Here is a 7,203-nt window from a genome sequence, read left to right on the forward strand (position 1 = left end):
CCCAAACCCAAAAGTTCTCATTAACTCCCATAGATATTCCCAAGCGACCCTGTCGAAAGCTTTTTCAGCATCTAGGAAAAGAGCCACGACAGGGCCGCCTGTAACCTCCATAGCATCAAAACAGGTAATCACAGTCCTAATATGTTCAGTGGTCCCTTTCCCCGGGATAAAACCATGTTGGACTGGGGTAACTAGCTTTTCTATTACAGCGGACATCCTTGTGGCCAAAATTTTCGAGTATAGCTTTACATCGGCATTCATTAAGGCAATAGGTCTGTATGACCCAGGATTTGAAGCGGGCTTCCCTTTTTTCAAAATAACAATAACCTCTGTCTCGCCCCAAGAATTAGGGATTGAAGTACCTCTGTGGGCTTGAATAAGTATATCCAGAAGATCTACACTAAAGCCTGAAATAAACGTCTTGTAGAATTCAATTGGTATCAAATCTGGTCCTGCAGCCTTCGACGAAGGGAGATCTGCTAAAGCTAGCGTCACTTCTTCTAGTGTTATGTTGGCGTCGAGTATAGTTTTTTCCTCTGACTCTAATTTTTTAAGTTGAATATTTCCTAAAAAATTCCTGATATTCTCTACTTCTGGCTCTGTCTCCCTGTCATATAATTCCGAATAAAACTTCCAAAATTCTTTTCTTATTCCCTCAGGGTCAGAGATTAAATTGCCTAAACTGTCAACTATATTTTTAATGTCCCCTGCGTTAGCTTTCTGCCTAGCTCTGACAGCAAGAATGTGACCAATCCGTTCACTAAACTCGCACGCCTGCTCCTTCTTTATTAAATAGCTAGCTACTGTCTTCTTAGTAATACAGTCCGCTATTTCTGCCTTTAAAATCATGATCTCCAGCAATTGATGATCCAACGGGAGCCCACCCAAAATTAACCTGCTTAGTTCGGACTCCGCATTCAGAAGGGAATTAACTTGTTGGTCGAACAACTCTCTTTCCTTTTTTCGTTTATAAGTTGAGAAGCTTATTGTCTCTCCTCTAACACCTGCTTTGAATGCATCCCAAATAAATCCGCTGCTTGTGCTACCCCTGTTGTTCAACCAAAACTCCCTGATCCATTTTTTCATGTGCTTACGGTAGCCCTCATCTTGTAACAGAGCTCGCTCGAAAGTCCATTTGTATATTTTCCTACCTACCCCAGATAAGTTCAGTGACAATAATAATGGATTGTGGTCTGAGACTAACCGAGGGAGCTTTTTGATCTGTATCTTACCTAGCAGAACATTAGATATTAAGAAGTAGTCCAGTCTTACAGTTATATTATGGGGGGCAGAAAAATATGTGTCCCCATCTAACTGCGGGTACAGGTTGGCCCAGACGTCTGAGAGAGCATTATTCAAAGCCATATTCGCGATCGCTCTGTGCACCCTTTTCTTCCTCCCTGTATAAGAATGACCTGATTGTAACTCAATGTTCGCCGGTCGGCTGATGTTAAAATCACCACAACAAACAATCGGTTCTGGCCACATTGGGAGTTCATCGTCGAGAAATTGAAAAATATCCGGGTCATCGCACGTTGAGCCATACACTGAAACCAAAGTGAACCTAACCCCTCTGAAACTCAATTCTATAATCACCCATCTACCCCAAGTGTCTTGTTTACTCCTATGTACAATACAATCTGACCCCTTTCCCAGAATCGCCACCCCTCGAGTTTTGGAGGCTTGTTTCGTAAAAGCTAAAACTTTAAATCCAGTTTGTTCCAACAGAAAGCCCTTACCACCCTCCACATGAGTTTCCTGTAGACAGATCAAATCAGGAGACATTGATTTACAAAATGCTGAGACTCGCAGCCTCTTTTGGAGATCATTAAGACCACAAACATTAAATGACAAAATTCGACAAGACATCAAAAAACATCAAAGGTTAGCGCCAGCTTCGAATTCCATCTCTTAATCAAGCCCAGGGCTTCCTTTGTCCTCCATTTAAACAAAACCTGAATCTGCTGCAAACTGCATTTCGCTGTGTATAGTGTGTGCCTTTTTTTCCCACCCCTTACCCCTCCCACCTCCCTGAACCCTCCCCGAGTGCCCCTCCCCCCCCTACAGGCAAATAGGTCAAGCATGACCTATATGTGGACGCCGGGGACGCAGCAGCCGCCACACCTCCCCACTGCCAGCCGATATTGCAAACATATCAAACTGACTCCATTACATTTTCTCCTTATATCCCAAAACTTCTATCATGTAAGCTTTTGCCTTAATCTCTGAAAAGAAAATTTTAAACTGGCCCTTGGTCACAATTTTCAGTTTTGCAGGGTAAAGCAAATAGGCTTCAGAACCCAAAGCCTGGATATGCGGTATCAATTGCCTCAGCCTCCATCTACGTTCAACTGTGGCGTGGCAAAAGTCTGGTCTTGCAAAGAACGTAACGTTGTTGTAAGTACGTCTTGACTCTGGCTTTGCTTTGTCCAGTATCAGCTGTCTAAGGAGGAAATTCCCTACGAATATTAGCAAAGCCCTTGGTTGCCCTTTCTGGCCCCCAGCCTGAGCCTGACCCCTTTTAAGAAAAAAAGGGAAACAATGGGCTCTTTGAATTTCTGTTTCCCACTGCCAACTAGCTAGCTCCGGAAAAGCCCCTTTTAACAAATCCACAACAAACAGCCTGGGGTCCTCCCCTTCCAGACCTTCCTCCACGCCCAGCAATCTGATGTTATTCCGACGCTGCCTGTTCTCAAAATCTTCCAGCTTCCAGTTGACGTCCTCTGCCACTTTTTGATGCTCTTCCTTGTATGATTTCAAGCCTCTCAGATCATCCTCCACTTTACTGGTCCTTTCCTCCACTTGTACCACTCTCTCAACCATCTCGCCTTGTCTTTTGCTTATACTTCTGAGTTTATTTTGAATCTTCCTAGATTCCTGTCTTGCCCTCCTGCTCTCTCCTCTAGCCTCAGTCTGCATTAATTTCAGGGTGTTAAACAGAAGATCAAGCGTAACAGGCGGCTGGGAGGATTGAGCAGAACCGTGATCCCCAGTCAAAGTTGCTGGACTGTCCTGCTCCATAAAAGAAAAGGTAGTGGTTGAGTAGTCCCATGCTAGTTTTTTAGTAGGATCAGTGGTACTGCTTGCAGTGGAGGGTTTCCTTTTAGACAGGCGTTTTTTTTGTGAGGTTTTCCTAGCCGGGGAGCTACTAAGTGAGTCAATTCCTGTGGATTCGTCGGAGCAAACATCCTCAGACGGCAGAGATTGTGACTGTGTGTCTTCTTCCACAGAGTAAAATCTCTCTGCTGAGGCGGAACCGCTGGCAATACCAATTTCTGCTGAGGTGGAGGAATCACCACCCGATTTAAATCCCCCATTCTCTGCGGTTATATCCATAGTTTCTGCCCATGTTAGGGGTTTGTTGTACAGTAGGCTAGCTGCATTAATGCCAACAGTAGCAGCGAATTCCTTTCCCTCAATTACATTTGACTCATGTAGCTCATGTATCTCGCCCCCCTGATCTGTATGCTCTAATACCATTGCAAGGGAATTTACCGTCCCATCCGAAATATCCCCAGGAAGCTGAGTGTGTAAGGCACGGCAGTCACTCATCGCCGTCAGATTTGCACTTTTGCTTAAGCTTGTGCTTGTTTTTGCCCGACTCCATTCCTGCGCCTCTAGCCCCTGGTTCAGTCCAGCCACGACACCGCCACTTGTCTTGCCCTCAATGATCCTCACTCCCGCAGCGCTGCTCACTCCCAGGGCGGACGCAGGCATTGCAGTGGCCGGCTTACCTGCTTCTGCTGCTGCCGGTCTTCCTGGTTGCCTAGCGACCACCGGATTGTGCATGGAGCCTGTATCCGTGTTGAGAACGCCAGCGCCAGCTCCACCAGCTCCACCGGCTCTCTCGGCGCTAATTCCGGTAACCTCAGAAGCCGAGTCTACACCATCTCTTCTGTCCGCGCTGGAGTCCGCGGTAGTACCGGGTTTAACTGCGGGGGGTCCGCTGCTGACATGAATGTTTACGGGAGTGTTGGCAAAGCTTTCCGTGACGGTAGGTTGACGAAAAGCAGACTCTCTAGTCTTTGGCTTGACAACTTGACCTGCATCTTTAACAGGCGCCGCGCCTTCTGCTCCGTTTCTTTTCACCATTATTTTCTTGAGGCTTGACGCGTTTTTCTGCGCCGTGGCAGTAACCAGAGCCGGGCCAGTAATTTTCTGCTCTGTCCTTATTTTCTCTTTTTCCTTTACAATAGATTTCTGACCTTTGGCATTATCTGCATCCGATGTTTTCCCTCCTTTCCCGTCTTTGAGCTCGAGTCCGCGCTGCACAGTAGATTTCTGTCCTTTGGTGTTATCTGCATCCAATGTTTTCCCTCCTTTTCCATCTTTGAGCTCGAGTCCGCGCTGTAAACGAGGTGGCATCCTGTGACAGAGTTCTACTACCAGAGTGAGAACTTCTGAAATAGCTTTTTAGGTCTCGCCTGTCGATGCGCATGCGCATCGAGCAAGGCGAGAGTATTGGGACTTATCCGCTCTTTATCCACACTGCAAGGAATCGTGGCGATTCCTTGCAGTGCCCGTGACTTTTAAGCTCAATGCGCATGCGCATTGAGCTTAAAAGCGCGTGCACGTCCGTCTTTGTTTACCCGCTCCGCCCCCTCCCCTTCCCGCCGTGTCGCATTTCTCCTCCCCCCTCCCCTCTCTTCCCTCCGGCTTGTTTCTTTATTTGACCCGCTCCGCCCCCTCCCCTTCCCGCCGTGTCGCATTTCTCCTCCCCCCTCCCCTCTCTTCCCTCCGGCTTCTTTTTTGTTTATTTTACCCGCCGTGTCGCCGTGTCTCCGATCCTTTCGCTTGTTGTCCCATTGCGGTTCAGCACATGCTACACGGAGAAAACGTACACACCACACACACTCCTCGCTAAAATGTGTGCACTTACCTACACAAGGTTACTATCAGACAACCTCGTCATGCACACACAGTCCACTAATGTATATGTACACACACACGTTTGCAGGGGTTCCTCCTCCTTCATTGCTTCTCTCCCGTTATCTTCTACCCCTCCATCTCTGCTGCTTGTCCCTGTCCTGTCTCTCCTCCTCTCCCTCTCTATACCCTCCCCCTCCCCCCCACCACTCCCATCAAGTCCCTCTGGCCCTTCCCTCCTCCCCGGACCCCTCCTCCCCTGCCCCCTCCACCCTTTCTTGGTGCTCTGCAGCCCGCGGGGTCGACAGAGGTACCTCTTCTTTCGGTTTCCGCTCAACAACAAGGACCCGTTCCCTTCAGTCCCGGGCGCCGCTGCGTCTCTCCGTGTGATCTTGCTCCCGTGCCCCTTGCAGCTGGCAGTGCCAGGGTTTCTCCGTGCCTCTCTTGCGCCTGCTCTGCTCGCACCACAACAAAGGAGGCAGAGTTGTATGGATGTCTGGAGCGGCGGGCAGGGCAGGATGTGACCTCAGCTGCAGGCAGAGAGGAGACCCCCGTGCAGGGAAGCAGGAATCCTACACACGCTGGAGCCCAGCCAAGCCCCTCCCGCCTCACGCCCCCAGGCCGGGGGGCTCAATGTGCATTCCATCATAACACTCTATTTAAGAGTAACAGCATAACTCTTTGCCTGATGTCTGTTTTGCAAAGGGGCTCTACCGTCAGGTAGCACCGTTTACAGGTTCTATCTTCCTTGATGTGGGTGGGGAAGGCTCTCTCCTAAGTTGTTACAGCTAAATGTGGAACGAGCTATTTAAATAAAATCTTCCCAGACAATGAAGCAGGGTTTTCCGCCAAGGCTATTCAACTAACCCTTGTATGGTCCTGACTACACTTATAGAAACATATACATTGGTCTGGCCCAGTCCTACCAAACTGTGACTTTGGACATATATTAGGGTGTTATCAGGGTCAATAGTACTTACTATCGACAGTGGTTGTAATTTAAACAGTCTATAAGCAGTCCTCTGAAGTCATTAGATGTAGCTCACTCACCCTCACCCTCACTCACCCTCACCCACACTCACCCTCACTCACCCTCACTCACCCTCAACCCCTCACCCTCACTCACCCTCACCCTCACTCACCCTCACTCACCCTCAACCCCTCACCCTCACTCACCCTCACCCACACTCACCCTCACCCACACTCACCCTCACCCTCACTCACCCTCAACCCCTCACCCTCACTCACCCTCACTCACCCTCACCCTCACTCACCCTCAACACCTCACCCTCACTCACCCTCAACACCTCACCCTCACTCACCCTCAACCCCTCACCCTCACTCACCCTCAACCCCTCACCCTCAACCCCTCACTCACCCTCACTCTCACTCATCCTCACTCACCCTCAACCCCTCACCCTCACTCACCCTCACTCACCCTCAACCCCTCACCCTCACTCACCCTCACCCTCACCTTCACTCACCCTCAACCCCTCACCCTCACTCACCCTCAACGCCTCACCCTCAATCACCCTCAACCCCTCACCCTCACCCACCTTCACTCACCCTCACCCTCACTCACCCTCACCCACACTCACCCTCACTCACACTCACCCTCACTCACCCTCACCCACCCTCAACCCCTCATCCTCACTCACCCTCAACCCCTCACCCTCACTCACCCTCAACCCCTCACCCTCACTCACCCCCACTCACCCTCAACCCCTCACCCTCAACCCCTCACCCTCACTCACCCTCACCCTCACTCACCCTCAACCCCTCACCCACCCTCAACCCCTCACCCTCAATCCCTCACCCTCACTCACCCACACTCACCCACACTCACCCTCACTCACACTCACCCACCCTCACTCACCCTCACTCACCTTCACCCTCACTCACCCTCAACCCCTCACCCTCACTCACCCCCACTCACCCTCAACCCCTCAACCCCTCACCCTCCCTCACCCTCACTCACCCTCAACCCCTCACCCTCACTCACCCTCAACCCCTCACCCTCACTCACCCTCAACCCCTCACCCTCAATCCCTCACCCTCACCCACACTCACCCACACTCACCCACACTCACCCCCACTCACCCTCACTCACACTCACCCACCCTCACTCACCCTCACCCTCACTCACCCTCACTCACCCTCACCCTCACTCACCCTCACTCACCCTCACCCACCCTAAACCCCTCACCCTCACTCACCCTCAACCCCTCACCCACCCTCAACCCCTCACCCTCACTCACCCTCAACCCCTCACCCTCAACCCCTCACTCACCCTCACTCACCCTCACCCTCAACCCCTCAGCCTCACCCTCACTCACC

Source organism: Lissotriton vulgaris, chromosome 3_1 (genome assembly GCF_964263255.1).
Source record: "Lissotriton vulgaris chromosome 3_1, aLisVul1.2, whole genome shotgun sequence".
In the NCBI taxonomy this organism is placed as follows: Eukaryota; Metazoa; Chordata; class Amphibia; order Caudata; family Salamandridae; genus Lissotriton; species Lissotriton vulgaris.